Consider the following 25,160-nt stretch of genomic DNA (forward strand, 5'->3'; position numbering starts at 1 on the left):
TCTTATAGCATATAAAACTCAACATGTACCAAACAGTATTCCTGATCTTCCCTACAAACCTGTTCCACCCCATAGCCTTTCTCATTTCAACTTTATCCTTCCAGTTGATGCTGCATGCATGCTTAGTCATGTCTGACTCTTTGCAACCCTATGGACTGCAGTCCATCAGCCTCCTCTATCCATGGGATTTCCCAGGCAAGAATACTGGAGTGGGTTGTCATTTCCTACTCCAGGGGATCTTCCTGACCCAGGGATCAAACCCAGGTCTCCTGTGTTTCCTGTACTGGCAGGCAGACATTTTACCACTGCACCACCTGGGAAGCCCAAAGTTCAAGCCAAAACTCTTAGGGTCATTCTGGATTCTCTTTTTCCTTTCACACATCATGACCACTCTGTTAGAAATTCTGTTGTCTTTACATTTAAAATATATCAAGAATCAGATCACTTCTCACCACCTTCACCACTGCTATCACTGTGGAGCAATCCACCAACACCTCTTACTTGAACCACTGCTGAATTACTGACCTGTGTAAACTTCAAACTGACTGCCCATTTCTACCTTTGACCACCCCCGCCCCACATTCTATTCACAATACAGCAGGCAGACATTCTTTTAAAACATAAGATTATATTATTCCTTGGTAGCTCAATGGTAAAGAATCCAGCTGCAATGCAGGAGACCCCTGTTTGATTTCTGGATCAGGAAGATCCACTGGAGAAGGGACAGGCTACTCACTCCAGTATTGTTGGGCTTCCCTGGTGGCTCGGACAATAAAGAATCCACCTGCAATGTGGGACACATGGGTTCAGTCCCTGGGTTGGGAAGATCTCCTGAAGAAGGGAATGGCCACCCACTCCAGTATTCTGGCCTGGAGAATTCCATGGACGGAGAAATCTGGCAGCCCATGGGGTCGCAAAGAGTCAGACACAACTGAGTGACTTTCACTTCACTTTCTTCAAAACGGTCCTCCTCACTTTACTCAGTAAAAAACAAAAGTCAGCCAAAAGGCCGTGCATGATCTGACCCCGCTAACTGCATCTCTTATCACCCAGTCTCACTACTGGCTTTCTCGCTGTCCCGGGAACATGCTAGGCTTGTTCCCCTTACCTGGAACAGCTCTCTCTCTGATCTCTGCATGGATAAATCCCTCACCTCTTTAAATCTCTGTTCAAAAGTTGCCTTTTCAACAAAGCCTACCCTGACAACCCAATTTAAAATTATAATCTTGTAACTGCCACCTTTCTGACATTTCTTTTTCCATAGTACTTATCACCTTTAAACACTAACACTTGTTATTTTCTAACATACTACGTAGTTCACGACATTATCATGTTTATTGTTTATCATCTCCCCTGCTAGAATAAGAGCTCCACAATTGTCTTTATTTTGTTTGCTGCTGTATCCCCAGCCCTAGACTAGTTCCTGGCACACAGGAAGCACACAATAATTACTGGTTGCCTTGAGTGAATGAATTTAGGCTAAGGGATTAGGAAGAAGCAATGGAAACCAAAATTCATTCTTTTTTTTCTTTTTTTTACATATTACTCTCTACCTTTTCCACTGGGAGACTGGAAAATAATTACAGCAGAGCAAAGCATAGTATCTCTTATGCCTATTCCCCAGCACACCTGGTTGCTCTGTGGATCAAAAAATGTTCTCAAAAAGTTCCTTGTGTTAGTTAATACACATCTTTAAGAAATGAATCTTCCTGGATGATAGCACACGGAGAATCTGTGAGACTGAGTAGGTGCAACAACAAAATGTTCAGCCCAGAAAAGAAATAAGATCCCAGTAGTAATTTCTGTAGAAGCTAAAGTTAAAAAGAAGTAACAGAGCACTTGTAATTCTAGTTCTTGATAATACTCATTTGTGGAGGAACTGCAAAGGAAGGTACAAAGACATCTGTCTGCTTGGAAAATTTCTCAAAATGAATGAAAAAGGATCTATCTTATTTCCACTGGGGCATCAAGTTATGGCCTGGAACAGTTTATTTTTCCCAGGCTACTTCAAATCAAAACGTGTTTTTAAAAGCAAGCCCAATGAAGGATTAGATAAACAACTGGACAATGTTTTCTACACTCTGGTAACATAAACATTTCGAATTCCTCCCTAACTCTTGACTAGCATAAATCTCTAATTCCAGAGAAGGTGAAATATCCTCAAAGTTAAACATTATTTTGAATTATTCACATTTACCTCCATTTCCATCTTATACTTTCTTGGCAATAAAAAGCCAGGTTATGTCCAAACTATGGTGGAATGACTCTCTTCCAATAGTAAAACAGCTTGGACTAACCCCAGCTCTGCTTTCTTTGAAGATGGAATACAGCAGCCCCTCCCAACAGTTTCTCTTCTTTCTTACCGCTATACATCTTGCACTTCCTTACCCTTCTTCAAACCAAATCTTAAAAAAAAAAAAAAGGCACAGAGGGACGATGTGAAACTGTCTATAACTGAGCTATGAAAATCATTTTTAAATGGATGTCAAATACAAAACAGGTAAGCTGAAAGAGCTGGTAAGGCAAGCTGTCTCTGGCTGAGGAAGGGAGACACAGAGTAAGACCTCACTAAGAGAGGAAGTTCTCTGGAAATGCCATGGGAGACAAAACGAAAGGAAGGGAGAGGACGGAGGAAAACAAAGGTGCAAAAACAAAAATGCAGAGGGAATGAGAATAACCAACCCATGGTATAATCCACATGTCAGAAGACTTAGGAATAAAAGGGGGTGGCTAGGAGAGAAGAGAAAACACTAGCCTGAAAGAACTGTTCTGTCTGCATCGTGTTCCAGTCTATGAAACAATCTCACTTGACCTTGGTTGGCCCTAACCACTCTAAGTTGTAGAGTAGGTAAAAATCCGTATCCCCAGAGTCCAGGAAAACTGCCCATTCAGCTTCTGGGCAAGCTACTTAATATTAAAATTATTACTTAATACTTTAGCAATTACTAAAGTAAATACTTAAGTAATTGCTAATAATTACTTAAATAATTTTAAATCTCTGTTTCCTCATTGGCAAAATGGAAAAAACACCTTCCAAACAAATGATTGTGAGGAGTAAATGAGACATTATATAAAGCATCAGAGACAAAGTCATGCTTGATAATTGATAGTAACAAAAATAAATGATAAGAAGATTGACTACCTAAGGTCAGATAATCAGCCAAAGATCCTGTTAGGAGTAGAACCTGAGTCTTCCATGCTGTAGGCATTTTCCACCAAAATACACTGTGGTAAAGAACAAGACAGAAGGCAAAAATTGAAGGGGCTTTTTAAGAGATACAGATGTACAAGGTGGAAATGTGCAGTACAGACAATGCAGACAATGGAAGGCCCAGTCTATGGATTCTGAGGGGTGAAAACTGGATGCAATTTTTATAAGACAATAGGAAAGGAGGACCATGGTACATGAAGAGACAGGATAAGAAACTTATTTATGATAGTTGAATAATTACATTAGTACCATTTTAAAGTACTTTTTCTGTGCTAACCATAGTACTTTACATGTTTGCTTATTACACAGCTGCCTAAAATGGTAGTTAGCAGTGTCTTATTTCACAGGTGATGAACTAGACTCTAAAAAGTTCAAGTGATTTGCTCAAAGTCATGCACACAGTAAATGAAAGAATCTTCTACGTGCTGACTCCAGAATCTAGTCTTAAGCCATTCCAGAAGCTTATGTCTCACTGATAGAAATAAAAGACACATAGCAATGGAATTGTGAATTACTGCTTAAAGAATAAGAGTTTTAGATCATCCTATTTAGTAAAATAAATAAATAAACAGGATCATTGTGTGTACCTCATACTCTTAACATCTGATCCTTCCTAATCTCATGCTTAAAAGAAAAATGAAAGGGTTTGGGGAAATGACTGAGGTTTCATCTCAGTAAAAAAGAAATCAGCCTAGAAATAACTAAAAGAACCACCAGTAAAGGCAGATGTCTAAAAAGATCCTTAGACTGTTTAAAAACAATTCAAAATTGATTAATGCTTCTATAGAATATCATTACTAAGGAGAGGAGGTGACTCAATAAAGTAGATGGATTTACAACTAGAAAGAAGTAAAATAGTAAAGAGGAAGATAGTGCCTTTTCCAACAACACTGAGAAAAGACACAGCAGTCTTCTAAAAGTTCGGAAATTTCAAATGAGTTCATAGGGGAAATGTTTAAAGTAGAAGGATCCTGGACAGGGGTAGAACATTTAACATTACCACGAAGATCAGTTTTCCAAAATTAGCAGGACTGTGCTCAGAAAACCTCACAAAGGCCTGAGTGCAAATTCACACAGCAAAAACCTCAAGGGCAAACTTATGCATGTAAATATATGCAAAAATTCAAATGAAAACATTAGCAAATCAGTACTACATTTAAAAAGCAATAATAAAGAAAAGCTTACTCCAGGAATGCAAAAGATTCAATTAATGTTATCAAAACATACTATCAAAAAGAAATCTCAACATAGAGTAATAATATTTATCATTCACTTCTGATCCCCAAAATTCCAGAGTCAGGTTCTAGCTCTCAACCCTATTACAGGTCCCCTCTGTGTTCTCTATGAGAGCACATCACGCATGGTTTGATATATTTATTTGTGTATCTTCTACGCCAGACTCATGATTTTATCTTACTCTGGTTTGTATCTCCCACGATTAAACATGATCATTAGAACAACACTTGCTTTCTGTATATGTTTACTCAATAAGTAAATACAAAATATAGTTACATAGCATCCCTGACTCAATGGACATGAATATGAACAAACTCTGGGAGAGGCTGAAAGATAGGAAAGCCTGGCATGCTGGAGTCCCTGGGATTGCAAAGAGTCAGGCACAACTTAGTGACTGAACAACATGCATAAGAAAATTAGAGAAATTGAATATCAAGGATTAAAGGAAAGAAACCTATATAGAGAGGGAACCAAGGACCAAAGATATATAAATGGAAAAATGGATGGATAGAGATTATCTATCGCTATGTCTATGTATTCAACTATTTATCAAGTGTGGGCTGATGCCACACTATCAACCAAAAGACCAAACTAAAAACAAAAAGAGGGAGAGGAGGCAGAGGAAAAAAAGTCAACACTGAGCATCTATTACTTGTCAGACACTGTGCCAGATGTTTTTGCATCCATATATGTCACCTAAATAGCCAAAATGGATATTTCCTTAATGAAGGGTCTAAACAAATACTCAGAATGTTCTGCAAAGGGTGGGAGGAAAAACTGTCCAGAGAATAACAAAAAAAAAGAGAGAAATATGAAATGAAAAAATAAGAGTATATCAACGTAGGAAAAAATTGATGGACTGTATAGTCCATGGGGTCGCAGAGAGTCAGACATGACTGAGCAACTTTCACTCACTCACTCACTCAAAAAGTTGATAGTAAATATTTCTGGATATTGTGTGTGTCTTTAAATTCATGTGAGCAAAAACCAAACTGAAACAGTATATGCTACGTATATTATGTGCTTTTATTTTCTACAAACACTGTAAGGATAAAATGGGATCATATAAATGATTTTGGAAAGGTTAGAATATCACTTAAACATTAGTGACTGTCATCATTCTGGAGCCAGTAAAGGTTTTTGCCCCCAGAGTCCAAGATAAACCCTCCTGGCAGGTGATACTTCTCCTAACATTCATGAAAACAAAACCAGTCATTTATCAGCTGGGCCCTCTTTGTTACTACTGAGGTCTGTTCAGGTAAGGAGATCTAGCAAAAGTCTCTGAGTAAGGTACAACAATTGGTTCTTTATTTGATGTCTATTTGTCAGGCAAAGATACAGTTAGACAGACCATAAAACAATCTTCTGTTTTTACAGGAACAAGGCAACGCTGAGATAAAGTGGCTTTTTATGTACAAGAAAATGGGCTTAATGTGCCCAGGCCATAATGTTTATAAAAATAAATATTTGAGACATACAGTGAACTTCCATTCTGCCAATGAGAAGAAATTCTCTTACAATCATTTAATTCTACCAGCAAAACTAGTTATTTTTGAAACTAATGTGCTTTACAGTCTTTCCCCCCAAATACAAGTATAAAATATCTTGACCCAAAATGGTCATTTTAGAATTAAAGAAATGGTCCTTCTCACAGACACAGCTTTCAATAAATGGTAGATAAACATTTTCTTTGAAGGCAATGATCCATGACTAGTTGTTGCTATAAAACCAGTTGGTATGGCTATTTGTCAATACTAAAAAAACAAAACGAAAACAATAAAAACTTTACTTTTCCCAAAGATTCTATCCTGAAAGATATGGGTAATAATGTACAGGGTGTGTGTGTGTGTGTGTGTGTGTGTGTGTGTGTGTGTGTGTGTGTGTGTGTGTGTGTGTGTGTGTGTGTGTGTGTGTGTGTGTGTGTGTGTGTGTGTGTGTGTGTGTGTGTGTGTGTGTGTGTGTGTGTGTGTGTGTGTGTGTGTGTGTGTGTGTGTGTGTGTGTGTGTGTGTGTATGAAACCTCTAACCTTCCAAGTTACTGAATCATGCGTCTCAGTTATATTCATGGAAACCCTCAGCCTATAAAACTGAAAAAGTCCAAAATTATCTCAGCATCATGGTTGAATCCATTTCCTTATATGTTTGAACTGGAATGATTTCTGTTGTACCCCCCTTTCAGCTATTTCTAGAAGAGATAAATGAATAACCCTCATCTGCCAATTTTATGTAAAAAATTTCCCCTCAATGAAATTATCCTTTAACAATGTTCCAGGACACTCTCTGTTTCAGTTCTTATGGGATTTGTCTGTTTTCTCTGGTCTCTTATGAGCAGCAAATGGGTATCCATCACTTATAAAAGAAAAACAAAGTCTCATTCGGGAACAGAATGAATAGCAATCACTTTAAATTAAAAAAAAAAAAAAAAGCAGTCTTATGTCTCGGTTACTATCCAACTGCAGTTCCACCTACTTCCATGAGCTTACTTCTGAAGTGCCTTACAATTGTATTATGTGGGTGCTAAATACACACATTAAAATTTTTTTCAATTTCTCAAATACCATAGGATATCACTTATATGTGGGATCTGAAAAATACAACAAACTAGTAAATATAACAAATAAGAAGCAGACTCACAGATACAGAGAACAAACTAGTGGTTACCAGTGAGGAGAGGGGAGAAGGAAGGGCCATATAGGGGTAAGGGATTAAGAGGTACAAACTCTCATGCACAAAATAAGCTACAAGGATATACTGCACAGAGCAGTGAATAGAACCAATATTTTAAAATAACTGTAAAAGGTTATTGTTCAGTTGCCCAGTCATGTCTGACTCTTTGTGACCCCATGGACTGTAGCCCTCTAGCCTCCTCTGTCCATGGGATTCTCCAGGCAAGAATCCTGGAGTGGGTTGCCATTTCCTTCTCCAGGGGAATCTCCCGAACCCAGAGATCAAACCTGGGTCTTCTGTGCTGCAGGTGATCTTTTGCATTGGAGGTGTATTCTTTACTGACTGAGCTACCAGGGAAGGTAAATGGAGTATAACCCTTAAAAACTATGATTCACTATATTGTACATCTGTAACTCATGTAATAATGTACATCAACAATACTTCAATTTTAAAAATTGACTATTTTTCCCACTGTCTCTGCTAGGCAATGCCATGTAATTGGCTTTCTGTTCTCAAGTGGTCATCCAGTAGACCTGTCATTCAGTTCAGTTCAGTTCAGTCGTTCAGTCGTGTCCGACTCTTTGCGACCCCATGAATCGCAGCACGCCAGGCCTCCCTGTCCATCACCAACTTCCGGAGTTCACTCAGACTCACGTCCATCGAGTCCGTGATGCCATCCAGCCATCTCATCCTCGGTCGTCCCCTTCTCCTCCTGCCCCCAATCCCTCCCAGCATCAGAGTCTTTTCCAATGAGTCAGCTCTTCGCATGAGGTGGCCAAAGTACTGGAGTTTTAGCTTTAGTGTCATTCTTTCCAAAGAACACCCGGGACTGATCTCCTTCAGAATGGACTGGTTGGATCTCCTTGCAGTCCAAGGGACTCTCAAGAGTCTTCTCCAACACCACAGTTTAAAAGCATCAAACCTGTCATTAATTGACCACATTATATGGATGAACTGAGCTTCATAAAGAAAACCATCAGCTGTGCTAATAAGAGCTCAGTGCTGCAACCCAGAATCATGGGGCTTCAGTTCCTGCTCCACAGTTGTATGATCTTAGACAAGGAACCTAATCAATGGAAGCCTCTGTTTAGTCATCTAAAAAGTGGGGGAATAACAGTACCTACCTTGGGATTTTTGAAAAGATTAAATGAGACAATCCACATAACAATATGCCAGGCATACAACTATAGGCAGTAAACTTTACTGACTCATATTTATCATTAGTTTCAGGCAGATGATAACTAAATAAGACCTTTTTACTTAATTGTTGCATTTTTGGTGTCCCAATTTTGAGCACTGACACACAAAGGAATGTTCTTCATTAAGAATACACCAGCTATGAGACAAAACACTACAGACTAACCTTTTTGGTTGTTGTTCTGTCCCAAATGAATAAAATTCATCCAGTTGAACACAAACTGCTTGGTTTTCAAATTTTAAACAAACATTTGCTTTAGACTTAGAGTGAAGAGGTTGAGGGAATTGGGTAATTCTCTAATCTGTCTCAAAAAAAGCTTGGCTGACATTTTATTATATTTTTTTAAACCACCATCCAGAGTACTGGGCAGCTCACTAACACTCTATTGAAAAAGGATTCTGAAGTCTGTTTGTTGTCCAGGTCATCTCGTAATTTAACTTCTCTTCACTCAATCATTAAAATGTCAGGTAATATCCCAGCCACTGTTGAAACTCTTTTATGTTTGAGGCTCAAATTGATGGAAAACAAATCTCAACGCCTCAGGACAAGGCTGGGGCCAAACCTTCCAAAGAGTGTAATAAATACATTCAAGCTCTTAACAATTTAGAAAATAAATTTCTCTTGCATGACACAAATAAATAAGACCAGTTTGAGATGGTGAATAGCTTGCTGATTTGGCCATGTTAGGAGCAAGACAAACACACTGTCCTGTGTTCCATCTCAGAGAGAACAGGGTCTTTCATCCTGGCTCCTTTTCAGCTCATAATGAAGTGTTTCAGAGGATGAAGTAGTTAGCCTTTGGAGGCCCCTGAAGGACAGGATGAGTTCCAAGCTAAATACTGAAAAGGATGGTCCCTCGAAAATTTCCCACTTTTATTTTAGGGATTTTAAATACGAATACCCAACCATAAGACTTTCAAGCTGTTAGAACTTAGGGCCAAAGAGTGAGCGTGAGCCTTCTCAACATGGAGAAACAGCCCTGCAGACTGGTGGGAAAGCAAGAGACTGCAAAACGCGACAGCCTAACTCCAGGCTGAACTCTCTCCTTGGAGCTCGGAGGATTTTCATGTTCTGGTACTTTTAATGCATACATCCTTCAGGCTTTACTCCAGTGCTTCATACTAGACCTTGCATATGCTTTTTCTCTGCTAAGTATATTCTGAATCCAGATGGTAGACGATACCATTTCCCTTTGTCCCAGCTGTAGGAAATACGAAAGCTTATATACTGATATGGAAGAGATTTTAACAGCTCATGAATCTCAGAACATGGCTGTGATGAGTCTTTCCTAAAAGGCAATGCAACATAAAAACAGAAATTCCTACCTGAAACACCTGTAATATTTTGTTGCACAAGAGACTGTACAAGGTAAGTAGTAACACACTCTACTTCCTATGTGATTTCTGGTTTGTCTTCTAGTACTTGCCAAAACCAGGCTACAATTTTTTAACAGAGTTTGCCACACACAAATAAAGAAACACGCAGAGAAGTGAAAAAATGGTCTTAAAGGGCCAGCACAAGCAAACAAGCGACTACTTGTGAAAGAAAGAAGCAATCCTGACATTGTCTTGCTCCACACCAGGCCACAACTGAACAACTATTGTTATTGCTGGGATCTGGAAGACATCTTGTTTGGAAGCTTTCTAAGATTTCTTGATGAGAGGATGAGATGGTTGGATGGCATCACTGACTCAATGGACATGAGTTTGAGCAATCTCTGGGAGATGGTGAAGGACAAGGAAGCCTGGAGTGCTGCAGTCCATGGGGTTGCAAAGAGTCGGACACCGACTGGGCATCTGAACAACAACCATCTATCTTACGTTTAAAAAAAAAATTTACTCTAAATTTCACCAAAACTTTCCACTAATTTGAAATATACTTGTAAAATATATCAATACCAAGTATTTTTATATAAATGGGACTATACCTAGTATTTCTGTGCTATTTGAGGGGTAGGGCCTGGCAGGGAAGAACGAGCACCAAAGCCAGGAGGCCAGTGTGCTCATCTCCTCCCAACTCTGCCCCACCACTGGCTCTGCAATCTTGGGAAGACTGCTGGAAATCTCCAAGTCTTAGTTTTCTCTGTGGAATGGTGGTAATAGCTTCCCTTCTTATTTCAGGGTTGATGTGAAAATCAAACATGGTAACTTATGTGAAAGCATCATAATAATACAAAATTACTGCAAATAATGCCAATTAAAAAGTGATAGGGGAAAGATAGGTCAGAATCAGGCTTTTAGCCTTCTTAGAAAGGGGACATTTCTCTAAGGCTTTCAACATACTGAGGAACTGTTTCTTGTAAGATGATGGAATCCAGGCATGATTCCTTCCTCCTAAAAAGTTGAAAGGAACTCTGAGCCAACAGAGAGCATGTAGCATCAATTCTTCTCTGTCCTCCTCTACTTGGGAGAGGTTGGAATATCTATTTTTTTAATCATTTCATTTTTATAAAAAAGACAAATATTTACCAGCCTCAAGTCCTGGAGTGCAGAGTGGTTAATCATCCTAACGCCAGCCCTGTTCAAGTCAGATAAGGTTACACAACAGGAGAAGCCAGATAAGCACCCTGCTTTTGAACAGAGATCATTTCTTGTTAACGAAGAGTAGGAAACAAATGTAAGCTGCAGCTTCAAGAAATGGGGTTTAAAGACTGCACATTTTAAATTTGAAAATATCAATTAACTTACCATATGAAGAGAAAAACAATGGCTTTAAAATGCCCTTTCAAATTTTTTTTTAAAATTGTCTTTCCCATAAAAAACAAGCATATGACCCAAAGGGGGAAGAGAAGTGGGATGAATAAGGAGATTGGGATTGACATACATACACTGCAGCTGCTGCTGCTGCTGCTGCTGCTAAGTCGCTTCAGTCGTGTCCGACTCTGTGCGACCCCATAGACAGCAGCCCACCAGGCACCCCCGTCCCTGGGATTCTCCAGGCAAGAACATTGGAGTGGGTTGCCAGTTCCTGCTCCAATGCATGAAAGTGAAAAGTCACTCAGTCGTGCCTGACTCTTAGCGACCCCATGGACTGCAGCTTTCCAGGCTCCTCCGTCCATGGGATTTTCCAGGCAAGAGTACTGGAGTGGGGTGCCATTGCCTTCTCCGATACATACACTGCTGCTGCTGCTAAGTTGGACACTTCAGTCGTGTCCAACTCTGTGCAACCCCATAGACGGAGGCCCACCAGGCTCCCCCGTCCCTGGGATTCTCCAGGCAAGAACACCGGAGTGGTTTGCCATTTCCTTCTCCAGTGCATGAAAGTGAAAAGTGAGAGTGAAGTTGCTCAGTCGTGTCCGACTCTGTGCGACCCCATGGACTGCAGCCCACCAGGCTCCTCCATCCATGGGATTTTCCAGGCAAAAGTACTGGAGTGGGGTGCCGTCGCCTTCTCCGATACATACACTGCTATGTATAAAATAGATAACTAATGAGAACCTACAGTGTAGCACAAGGAACACGACTCAAACTCTGTGATGACCTATATGGAAGAGAAAATCAAAAAAAAAAAAGAGAGTATATGTATACATGGGCTTCCCAGGGGGTACTGTTGTAAAGAACCTGCCTGACATTGCAGGAGACTAAAAAGACACGGGTTCAATCCCTGGGTCAGGAAGAAACCCTGGAGAAGGAAATGGTAACCCACTCCCAGTATTCTTGCTTGGAGAATTCCATGGACAGAGGAGCCTGGTGGGCTACAGTCCATAGGATCTCAAAGAGTTGGACATGACTGAAGTGAATTAGCACGCAGGCCCACATATGTATACATATCGCTGATTCATTTGATGTACAGCAGAACTAACACAGCAATGTAAAGCAACTATACTCCTATAAAAATTAGTTTCAAAAATTAATCATCTTTCCACCTCCTCCAAAATATAACCTCTCCTAAAACTACGTATTTTATATGACTCTCAGTCCAGTAGATAAACTTATTTTTCCTATACCAGAAATTACTAGGATTATCCATGTGGTCCCAGAGGATCCCTGGTTCTGTCACGAAAGATGGTAGGAAAAGAATAAAAGATACCAGGCAAATATCTTCCTGCTTCAGCTGCAGGATCTTATCATACAATTAGTAGAGCAGACCTCTGGACACGTATGAGAAATTGAATGAGTTCTTTCAGTTCTCTAGTTCTTGTTTTCTTCTCTGAAATTGTGCCTAATTCATTTGGTGACTAAAGGAATAAATGCTTTAATATTTGTAATGTGCTTAGAAAAGTGTCTGGCACATAGTAAGCCCTACACAGGTATGTGCTGCATACCACAGTCACAGGGCTGATGAGAAGCAAGAGGCAAAGATTGCAGCAAAAACTGGAACTTAAAGGTTAGATTCAAAGTAAGCTCTTTAGCGTCTTATAATTACTGTTTGAGTTTTAAAATAATAAAACTATGTAACTGTAGAAGAAAATATAAAATATAATAACTTCCTCTGTAACCTGGGATCGGAGAAAATTTTCCTAATCATGACTGACATTCCAAAAGCAATATTCCAAAAAATAAGAAAAATTACATGATCCTTTCAAAGATACGTAAAGGTACATTTAACACTAAACATCTATTCATGATTTTAAAAAAAAACAAACAACAAACTCTTAGGGCTCCCCTGGTGGCTCAGGGGTACAGAATCTGCCTGCCAGTGCAGGAGACATGGGTTCAGTCCCTGAGACAGGAAGATCCCACATGCCATGCAGCAATTAAACTCACACACCATAGCTTCTAAGCCTGTGCTCTGGAGCCCTGGAGCCGCAACTATTGAGCCGTCATGCCACAAGTACTGAAGCCCACACTCCCTAGCTCCACAACGAGAGAAGCCACCTCAGTGAGAAGCCCAGGTACCACAACTAGAGAGTAGCCCCTGCTCTCTACAACTAGAGAAAAGGCCATGCAGCAGTGAAGACCCAGCACAGTCAAAATTAATAAACAGATAAAAATTTAAAAATCAGTTACCCTCAGTTAGATTTTTAAAAAGAAAACATATAAGCATTAAAAAAAAAATTTTAGCAAACGAGAAATAGAAGGAACTTTCCTTAATCTGATGAGAATATTTTATCTTCCTCTTTCTGTATTTTTCCCTATTCTTTTAGTTTTGCTAAAAATTATACTATTGTTGTTGTTCAGTCACTATGTCTGACTCTTTGTAACCCCAAGGACTGCAGCATACCAGGCTTCCCTGTCCTTCAGTAACTCCCAGAGTATGCACAAATTCATGTGATAGAGTCAAATTTGTAAAAGTCAAAAATTAAGTATATTTGTTTATAAGTGGAGATGCTAGCCCTTATTTAAAATTTTTCTATTTTAATCATTTTACACTTACAAAAAAGGTTGAAAAAATAGTACAAGTTCCCATATACCCTTTACCTATATAACATCTTACAGAATCAGAGTTCAGTTCAGTTCAGTCACTCAGTCATGTCCAACTCTTCACAACCCCATGGACCATGGCCCCCTATCCATCACCAACTCCCAGAATTTACTCAAAATCATCTCAATTGAGTCAGTGATGCCATCCAACCATCTCATCCTCGGTTGTCCCCTTCTCCTCCTGCCTTCAAACTTTCCCCACATCAGGGTCTTTTCCAATGAGTCAGTTCTTCGCATCAGGTGGCCAAAGTATTGGAGTTTCAGCTTTAGCATCAGTCCTTCCAGTGAACACCCAGGACTGATCTCATTTAGGATGGACTGGTTGGATCTCCTTGCAGTCCAAGGGATTCTCAAGAGTCTTCTCCAACATCACACTTCAAAAGCATCAATTCTTCAGTGCTCAGCTTTCTTTATAGTCCAACTCTCACATCCATACATGACTACTGGAAAAACCATAGCTTTGACTAGATGGACATTTTTTGGCAAAGTAACGTCTCTGCTTTTTAATACGCTGTCTAGGTTGGTCATAACTTTCCTTCCAAGGAGTAGGCATCTTTTAAGTTCATGGCTGCAGTCACCATCTGTAGTGATTTTGGAGCCCCCCAAGAACTAAAGAGCCTCTTGATGAAAGTGGAAGAGGAGAGTGAAAAGTTGGCTTAAAGCTCATAGGACCACATGCCATGATCTTAGTTTTCTGAATGTTGAGCTTTAAGCCAATTTTTTCACTCTCCTCTTTCACTTTCATCAAGAGGTTCTTTAGTTCTTCTTCATTTTCTGCCATAAGAGTGGTGTCATCTGCATATCTGGGGTTACTGGTATTTCTCCCAGCAATCTTGATTCCAGCTTGTGCTTCATCCAGCCCAGTGTTTCTCTTGATGCAGTCTGCATATTTGTTAAATAAGCAGGGTTACAATATACGGCCTTGACTTACTCCTTTTCTATGTGGAACCAGTCTGTTGTTCCATGTCCAGCTCTAACTGTTGCTTCCTGACCTGCACACTGATTTCTCAAGAAGCAGGTCAGGTGGTCTGTATTCCCATCTCTTTCAGAATTTTCCACAGTTTATTGTGATCCACATAGTCAAAGGCTTTGGCATAGTCAATAAAGCAGAAATAGATATTTTTCCAGAACTCTCTTGCTTTTTCTATGATCTACCAGATGTTGGCAATTTGATCTCTGGTTTCTCTGCCTTTTCTAAATCCAGCTTGAACATATGGAAGTTCACAGTTCATGTATTGCTGAAGCCTGGCTTGGAGAATTTTGAGCGTTACTTTACTAGCATGTGAGATGAGTGCAATTGTGCAGTAGTTTAAGCATTCTTTGGCATTGCCTTTCTTTGGGATTGGAATGCAAACTGACCTTTTCCAGTCCTGTGGCCACTGCTGAGTTTTCCAAATTTGCTGGCATATTCAGTGCAACACTTTCACAGCATCATCTTTCAGGATTTGAAATAGCTCAACTGGAATTCCATCACCTCCACTAGCTTTGTTCGTAGTGATGCTTTCTAAGGCCCACTTGACTTCACATTCCAGGATGTCTGGCTCTAGGTTAGTGATCACACCATCATGATTATCTGGGTCACGAAGATCCTATTTTGTACAGTTCTTCTGTGTATTCTTGCCACCTTGTCTTAATATCTTCTGCTTCTGTTAGGTCATACCATTTCTGTCCTTTACTGAGCCCATCTTTGCATGAAATGTTCCCTTGGTATCTCTAGTTTTCTTGAAGAGATCTCTAGTCTTTCCCATTGTATTGTTTTCCTCTATTTCTTTGCACTGATCACTGAGGAAGGCTTACCAGAAAATTGATACTGTTATACCACTACTAGCTAGTTAACATACAGACGTTATTCAAATTTCAACAGTTTTTCCACCAATGTCCCTTCTCTGTCTCAAAATCCAATCTTGAATTCCAAATTGCACTAAATCTCCTCAATCTCCTCTAATCTGGGAGAATTCCCCAGTCTTTCACAACCTTGACATTTTTAAGACATACTGATGAGTTATCTTCTGGAAAGGTTTTCAGTTTGGGCCAGTCTGATGCTTTCTTGTGCTTATATTGGGAATATGTGTTTTCGTTAAGAATAACAGAGAAGCAATTCTTGTGCCCTTCTCAGTGCCTCATATTGGGGGTACATGACGTTACAGGTCTTACTGTAAGTGATGTGAACTGTGAGCATTTGGTTAAGGTGGTGTTTACCAGCTTTTGCTGCTGTAAGTAGTATTATCCCCTCTCTATTTAATAAACACATTGTGTGAGACTATGTAAATACCCTGTTTCTCCTTAAACTTTCTTCCTCTGATGTTAGCATCCACTGGCGGATCTCACCTGAGATAACTGTTATATTGGTGTTTGTCTAATGACGTTTTGTTCTTCCTTCACTCCTCCTACATTTATTAATGGAAGTTTACTATAAGGAAGAGCTGTCCCTTCTCCACTTAGTTATTCAATTATTTATTTACACCAATGAGTTCATGGTCATTTGGTTTATTCTGTGGGTTATAATCCAATACTATCATTGTTGCTCAAAATTATCATTTTGTTGCTCAAAATTATTCCATATTTGGCTGTTAGGATCTGCTTGAGGCTGGCTTCTCTGCATTTTGAAGTTGATTTTGGGTTTTCTGGCATAATAAGATGCTTCAGGCTCATCTCGTGTTTTCTTGCCTCTGGTCTGAAATCAACTACTTCCCCAAGGAGCACTGATTCCTTTTTTGGTTGTTGATCAAGTTTTAACATTTCCAATTTTTTTGGTCTAGTAGACGAAAAAGCCATGACTATTCATTTTTAATATAAAACTCCCTTGCATTTGTATGTCCTCTGAATCTTGAGAAAAGCTTTTCCACACTGAGTGCAATGTTTGTGATAAAGTAAGCAAGTGAGAAAAAAAAGAAAAAGTGTTAGTCATTCAGTCGTGTCCAACTCTTTGTGACTCCATGGACTGCAGCCCACCAGATTCCTCTGTCCATAGGATTCTCCAGGCAAGAGTGGGTAGCCATTTATTTGGTGGTGCAATGGTAAAGAATTCTCCTGCCAGTGCAGGAGAGGCAAGAGATGCAGGTTCAATCCCTTCACTGGGAAGATCCCCTAGAGTAGGAAATGGCAACCCACTCCAGTAATCTTGCCTGGAAAATTCCTCAGACAGAGGAGCCTGGTGGGCTACAGTCCATGGGGTCCCAAAGAGTTGGACACAACCGGGCGCTTGAGCACACAAACACACGCGCTACCTATATAATTAACCTTGTTCCTTTTATTACAGATGGCAACCAAAACTCGGGCACTAGGAATGCTTACTGCTGCTAGTATATCATTGTTTCTAGGCCTTATCAGCAAACAGAGCAAGGGAACACTAGGCATACTCACCAAGTGCAACACACGTGCATCTATTTTACTTTTGCATCCATGCTTCTGTACATATATCTTGACAGATATATAGTAAAAACTGTGAGTTCATACAACTACCTGTGCTTTCAGTCAATACTACAGGGTTTCCCTCCTGTAATTCTAAACACAAAGCAGCTTCGGAACTGATAACCCGCATCTGTATAAGAGACACTAACTTGATAACTGTATTTGCCATTAGCTTCACAACATCCAGTCAAAATACTGTTTTCCAGCATTACCCAGGTTAGTGCTTTTCTTTAACACCCTCTTCAGTGTGGATATGCTATTTATTCACTACAGAGTTAGAATCTCCTGCTATATTTTGTATTACATTTTGGTTTCCCCCTACATCCTGGTTTCATTTATCTGTTTTCAGAGAGGAAAACATTACTGTGGTTCCAAACAGTCAAGGCAATATACAATATACAAAGTCAAGGCAATATACAAAGGTGATCTTGGAAAAAAATTGTTCCCTCCTTACCTCTGCTATCATGTTCCTAGGTCCCCACTTCTTTCCATTATCATTCCTGTATTGGTTTCACACAAATGAACAGACATGTATATTATCTTATATATCTTCCTTCTTACCATAAGGAATGATTTACAATACTATTCTGTATTTTACTTTTTTACTTAACAGTATATATTGTTCTATATGTTTTGAAGTTCTCATTTGAAATTAGAAGAGATTCTGAAACTGAGGGCATATGCGACACATGATAAAACTGGCAAAACCACCATGAAAACAGTAAGGAAAAGTCACAGTAATTCATTTACACAGTCAAGAAATACTTTTCAAGCACACACTATATTCCAAGAATCGTAAGTTTCAACATCCTTAACCTTAAGGAATTTACAGCCTAGAGGGGAAAGTTGAGAGTAAAACAACAATTCTAACACACTGGAGTAAGTGCTATGATAAGGATATGTTATAAGGGTATGTAGGAAAAACACAAAGTGTTTATTTGGTGAATGGGAGGAAGGAAGTGGATATGTCAGAGCTTCTGGAGGAAATATTATGCAAACCAAAATGTGTAGGTGAACGGGGAACTGGCTGGGCAAAAGTACTAAGGTAGGAAGAGGCAGAACTGCAAACATGAGGGCTTGTCCAAATGTTTAGAGTAAAAAAATTTCAGCTTGTTCATGTCATGGAATGGGAGACAAGGCTAGAAAAGCAGGCAGTGATGAGCTCATGAGGTGATGAAGAGCCTGCTACCATGGTGAGGAATCTGGACTGAATCCTAGAAACAATGGGAGCCACAGAAGTTAAGATCTAAGCCAGGGGTTTCCTTATACATAGTGTGAAATGCAGAAAATGTATTGAAGAAGACAGAGTAGGGGAAATGAGAACAGGCTGCTGCAACAAAACAAATGTAGCTACAGTAGTGACCTGCAGTAAACTGGTGGCAGTGGAAATAGAACTGGTTTGAGATGAGATTTTATGAGTTAAATAGAGTCTCGCCTGGGCAGCTTCATTGGTGGCATATTAATGCTGAGATATGAAATATTGGGTTGGCCAAAAAGGTCATTCAGATTTTTCTGCAATGTCTTTTGGAAAAACCTGAACGACCTTTTGGGCCTATTTGATACAAAGAGAAGGCTGGAGTAGGGTGAGATATGGAATCTGATGACTTTAATTTCTGAAAATGCTGAGTTTACAGTGCATACGTCACACTTCAGGGAAGAAGCCCAATGAATGTTTGGATGTATGGATCTAGAGCTTGGGAGAATGTGGCGAGGACACAAATCTGGAAGTCATCAGCATATGGAAAGTAACTAATGACAGAAATTAAAATCAACCAGTCAGTAATAAGAGAGCCAAGCACAGAACCTGAAGGAATAGCAACTTTTCAGGTAAATAGAGGAAGAGGGGCCCACAAAAGAGGCTGAGAAGGAACAGTCACTGAAATGAGACAACCAGCAGAGAGTAGTAGGGCCTCATATAGTCATTTTTCTTGCGTTCTTAAATTGTAGCTGTTTTATACTCTTAACATGAAGGATCTAATATTTGTGCTTGCAATTTTCTTTGGAAAAATGTATCTCTAATTTGTCAAGTGCACATTCTTCTTCAGTGAAATTTTAAGCCAATTTAGAATCTTTCATTTGAAAGTTTTGTCTTTATATTAAAAACATATGTATTTTATAAACTTTGGCAAAAAATATACTGTATACATACAGTAATGACTCACTAATTCACTTTGTTTTTAAAAAAATGACTGATAATAACCAGAGCTATCAAAATAGCAAACAAGTATTTAAATTTGAAAGACGCTAATTCTTTTCTCTCTACCTTCCAAATCATAGATACTATTTTGAAATAAAACAACAGAGCACCTCTTCTTAAATTTTTAGGTGAAGAAGTCCTTATTAGAAATGCTTGGCCCTCTTTATTACATGTGAACTTTAAGGCTCATGTTACTCTCAAAATTTATTCTCTAGCAGGAAACAACTTAAGTTTCTGCCTGTAAGTTATTTCCTGAAAGACCTGTATATATTAAGGATGTGTAATACATACATAGAGATACACATACATATATATTGCAATATAAACTCTCTCAAAATTAGCAAAAGTGCAGATGTCTTTTTCAAGAAACATTCCTGATGTTACTGCTTAGCATTTCGTCATCACCAACCTAGCATTATTTGTTGCTATTTAGTCACTAAGTCATGTCGGACTCTTTTGCAACTCCATGGACTGTTTACCAACATCTAAACGATAATGAGAACCAATCTTTCTCATCAGTCTATATCAATATTGTGTCCATATAGATATACATGAATGGGTAAATGATAAAGGAAAGTCTGTGACCTACAGGCAGAAATCAACAGAATCCACGTCTAAAGGAAATAGACATTTGGAGATAAAACTGGCCCAGATGTTAGCAGCAGACCATACTCCCTATGCTTATTTCCAATAATACATAAAGTGATACAAATAAGATCCTGGGATATAGTCCCTTCCACTTCCCACCTTGTGGCTGTATAAACAAACATTTTGTAACTGCTGTCTAAGAAGTGTTCTGATTTATTTATAGCTATATGTTAGAGTCATACTTAAACAGATACTTCATCTGGAGACCTGATAGCTTTAATGCTTTGTATTGATCTGGGCTCTGCTTTTGACCCTAACTGGATATGCGTTGCTATGCAAGTCTCCAAGTCAGCCCTAAGGATGGGCTGTTAATAGTTCAATAATGACACGCATGTCTTTCTCCTTCACTGGCAAGAGAATATCCAGAATATCCAACATTTATAGAAATTTAAAACAGTCACTTCTATCTTCATGTATTATGGAAAAAAACAAACAAAAAAGAAAGGGGGTCAAGAGAAAGAACAGAAGAAAATAAACTGTTGAATAGCATCATTTTGTTGACTGTGATGGACTGAGGAAAGAGGAAGTCATTAAGTGGTACTAACGCACTTTTAGACAGCTTACCAAGGTCTTAGTCAATAAATAGGTATTAGCTTATTTCTCTTTAAATCATGTTCTCCTGAAACTCTACTAACCAACTTATGTGATAAGACCAGGCTTCCTCTTACCAAGTAGGCAAACATGGGCATGCGTACTCACTCGCTTCAGTTGTGTCCAACTCTTTGTGACCCTATGGACTGTAGCCCACCAGGCTCCTTTGTCCATGGGATTCTCTAGGCAAGAAGACTGGAGTGGGTTGCCATGCCCTCAAGAGGATCTTCCCAACCCAGGCATCAAACCCACATCTCCTGCATCTCCTGCATCGCACACAGATTGTTTACTGCTGTGCCACTGGGGAAGCCCATAGGCCAACATAGTGGGTCAGAAATGACTCCAAGTTTGAGACCCTAGAAAGCAGGATAAGTGGTAAAAATAGGTAGTTCTACATGGAACTATCTCAAATACTATAGGAAGGGCAGATGGCAAGAGGAATTACTGAGCATCTATTATGAACCAGATACTAGGTTAAGGTACTTTATGCATGTTATCTTTGTTGATATTTCAATATACTTGTAAATTAAGCATTATAGTCATTTTAGAAATGACACTAGAATGGATACATGTATATGCATGGCTGAGTCTCTTCGCTGTTCACCTGAAAGTACCACAACATTGTTAATTGGCTATACCAAATGCAAAATAAAAAGTTTAAAGTTACAAAAAAAAAGAAAAGAAATGACACTAGAGCAAATGATATACAATTACTAGGTAGAATCTGCGGAGAAGGCAATGGCACCCCACTCCAGTACTCTTGCCTGGAAAATCCATGGATGGAGGAGCCTGGTAGGCTGCAGTCCATGGGGTCACTAAGAGTCAGACACAACTGAGTGACTTCACTTTCACTTTTTACTTTCATGCATTGGAGAAGGAAATGGCAACCCACTCCAGTGTTCTTGCCTGGAGAATCCCAGGGACGGGGAAGCCTGGTGGGCTGCTGTCTATGGGGTTGCACGACTGAAGTGACTTAGCAGCAGCAGCAGCAGCAGCAGCAGCAGCAGCAGCAGCAGCAGCAGCAGCAGCAGCAGGTAGAATCTGGATTTGAAACAGTTCTTCTCATACCAGCCTTCAAGCTGTTTTCACTTTCCCATGTAGCCTCACCCATCACTTGATGCAAATATTTCCTTCTGATGTTATAGCTACACTGTAGTCTGCAGCCAGAGATTCTTAAGCATTAGTTCCAAAAAATCAATACAAATCATTCTTTACCTCAAAAAGAGAGATTATCTCCCAGCAATGAGTTCAGTTTTTGGAGAAACAGGCTGGATCTGCTTTCAATCTCAAATGCCTGGTAAGGCAACATAGAAATATTTGTGAGATTGTGATTCTCATATTATGAGCACACATTACATTTTTACCTCTTTTCCAGAATAAATTGATCAGGGCTTTAAAGTCACAGCCAAGAATTTCTTTATGTAATCTTCCACGGCAGTTTTTAGCACATCTGACGCAAAAAGGAATAAATCATTTTCCATCATCATCATCATAATAAAAGAAAAAATCATCATGAGCAGAGCATTCCCCATGGGCCAGGTCCCATGCTATCTTCCATGCATTAGGTAATCAGTCCTCACAATGCTACCATTGTATCACTTAAGGAGACAAAGTCTCAGAAGGATTAATTACTTGTTCAAAGTCACATGGCAAGTAAGTGGTTGACTAGAACACAAATTCTTGTCAGCCTGTCTCCATCTATCATTACTCAAAAACACATCACCTCCAACTAATTATATGTTGCCTACCTTAAACTAAAATACCTTCCAATATTAAAATGTAAGAGATATTATAGGTGAGAGTTACAAATATGATGATACACGAGCATAAAGTAGATAGTGTAAGAACAGAACCATAGTTGGTAAATTACATTAAGTAATGTTGTTTTAGTCACCGAGTCATGTCGGATTCTTTTGTGACTCCACGGACAAGTCAGCAAGGGTCGTCTGACAGTGGGATTTTGCAGGCAAGAATGCTGGAGTGGATTACCATGCCCTCCTCCAGGGGATCTTCCTGACTCAGGGATCGAACCCATGTCTCCTACACTGGCAGGTGAATTCTTTATCACTGAGTCATCTGGGAAGCCCCATAGCAATTTTAATAAAAATGCAAGTAAAAGAAATCTCTCTCCTCCGCTCTATCCCTCCCTCTCTTCTCTCCCTCCCCTCCTCATTTCCCAATAAAACAGGAGACAACAGAATACTTTCTTGATCTTTAAAGTAAAACAGTAATATAATGAAATGCATTCTTAAATTAATGAATTCCAGGCAAGATTCTTTTAATCTTTCAAAGCTAAAATGAATAAAGCATAAGTTCCAGGAAGAATTTGGCCTTACTGGTAACAGCATACTGAGATCTGAAGTTGTAGGCTAGTTTCTTTCTCAGACACTCCAATCATGCAAAAGGGCCCACCATAAAGAGAGCTTCTTCGAAGCGCTTACTTTGCAACTCATGACTTCACTTTACCAATAAATGCAGGTTGGCACAGTCATTATGTAGCACTCCTACTCAGACATTCCTTCCCTTCACCATCATTTATAGTATGCACTGTGGCTAAACTGACCCGTACGTGCAACTCAATAGGCATAGAAGATTGAGTTATTCACATGAGAATCAATTTTACATTAAACTAAAATAAAAAGTTTCTTTTAAAGAGTTGGGTAAGAGGCCAAAAATACACACCATTTCACTGAAGCAAAAGCACCTTTCTAAGACAGAGCGTTGTTGTAAAACAGGCCCTAAAAATATTATCAAAATTCAATTTTCTAATCAATGTCTTGATTTCAAATCAGAATAATGTCACAATTGGCTCAAACAGAATGATTTTTTGTTTTCCACGTAGACTTCACTTCCTGTGTTTGTGGGAACTGTAAATTCTTTTAAAAGCAGTCTCTTAGGATGACAGTCATAGGATGACAATAAATTAAAAGCAAACAACTACTACTAATCCTAACAATAAATCTATTTTTAGATTTTAGGTTCCAGTGGTCTTTACCTGGGTTTAAAATTGAAGAAAAATATATAGATGTCATAAATCTGGGAGCTTAAATCTAAGTGAGTATCAATATATATCCTTGCAAATGATTTTATTATTGACCTGAACTTGTCATTTTGACCTTAGAGATGACATAACACATCTGGAGTACTGTTTTGACAGTGTTTCTGATTTACACATCCAAGGCTCATTGCAGTTGCCTAGGACCTACCAATTTAAGTCAAAGAATATAATCCATAATAACAATCACACTTTTATTCACACTCTCCATGGCATCAACAATTTGGCATCAAAATTGACATATTTTGGATTATTTAAAGAATATTAAGGATGTCTCTTTTCTCATTTCCATGGCTTCTATCACTAAATTTTCAAGACGTAAGGCTTTTTAAGTTAATGTGGTGAGCTGTTTCAAGTTTAGTTTAGAATACAGGACTGTGACTTATAATTGGGACACACTTGCTTTAATGGAAGCCAATTAACTTAATTTGAGGGGAAGATGGCATTCTCTCCTGTCTGCACACTGAAACTTTGGTCAACTGCTATCTTTTCAGAGAAGCAGGAGAAAGGAATATTTCATTTCCTTCTGGGTAGTTGCAGTTAATTTTAAGTAGTCCTACGTAACAGGCATGTACATTTAAAAAGACCTCTCTCCTTAATGAAGCTTCCAGAAGTGATTACTAAAAATGTTTAAAATCCTCTACTGAATACTACAGAGACTTAATATTCAGTCCACCCGCCACGCATACCAATTTCTCCCTTTGATTTTTGAGGATAAATTTAAGGGCCAGTTAGATACTCATTGAAATGCCCTGTATGGCATTGCTACATAGAAGACAGAGTATCATTAATATAATCTTCAATTAATAGAAGGAAACCTAATACTGCTTAAATGCCTATTCTGAGTTTGAAGTTACTTTGATGTTACAGTAATTTCAATAACATTTTTTATTTATAGTGAAGGACTATTCTTGAAGGATCAGACTATGTAGAATTGCTAAGTGGTCAAATTAATAATACCCATCTCTCCTCAAATCACAGGCAGTGGATTGTAACATGTCATGAGGAATCACTGAATTAACAGCATAGACATCAACAGAAATTCTTATCATGTTTATATTACAAAGTTGAGTCACTTCTTATTCTGGAATTTTATAGTTGTTTATTTTTCACTAAGAGATCTTAACTATGATATTTCCCTGTTGGAGGATCACAAATTAAAGCACTTCTTTTTTCTCTACTTCACTTGATCACATCACTTGTTTTCTTCTTGCTCCACTGCCTCTTCTCTCGTCTTATTTAACTTCATCCTCATCCACACCTATTATTATCTCCTTTCTAATTTTCATGGAGAAGTTCCTATTTTTAGGAGGAAGACAGCTGTATTTTTAATTTTCCAGCTAATCTTCCTTTTCATATTACTTCCAAGTTCTTATCTCAGATTCCAAAAAACGATTAATGTTCCATGAACACTGGAAATTCGTAGCTTCTGTCAATGCTACTGCCTCTAGGATCTGAGACAGGCAAAAGAAAATGAGAATACTGTCCCCTTCCCTCCATCCCTGAGCTATCCTGGCACAGCAGTGAGTAGATCTGAGACTACTCTGTAGTTGTGGCCACATGAAACATATACATGAAGAAGCA

The 25,160-nt window shown here is 38.9% G+C and overlaps 1 protein-coding gene across 3 annotated transcripts in view; it reads right to left on the reverse strand.

Moving 5' to 3' along the window:
- Positions 1–25,160, reverse strand: part of BBS9 (Bardet-Biedl syndrome 9) — a 465,907-nt gene that overhangs the window by 14,730 nt on the left and 426,017 nt on the right. Inside the window, exon 22 of one of the 3 annotated variants that reach the window (XR_006059773.2) lies at positions 21,737–21,815. The exons of the other annotated variants lie outside the window; for them this stretch is intronic. The gene's annotated coding sequence lies outside the window, so the exon portion shown is untranslated. The remainder of the gene's footprint in view (positions 1–21,736; positions 21,816–25,160) is intronic. 3 annotated transcript variants of the gene reach the window in all.

This window comes from Ovis aries, chromosome 4 (assembly GCF_016772045.2).
Source record: "Ovis aries strain OAR_USU_Benz2616 breed Rambouillet chromosome 4, ARS-UI_Ramb_v3.0, whole genome shotgun sequence".
Classification (NCBI taxonomy): Eukaryota; Metazoa; Chordata; class Mammalia; order Artiodactyla; family Bovidae; genus Ovis; species Ovis aries.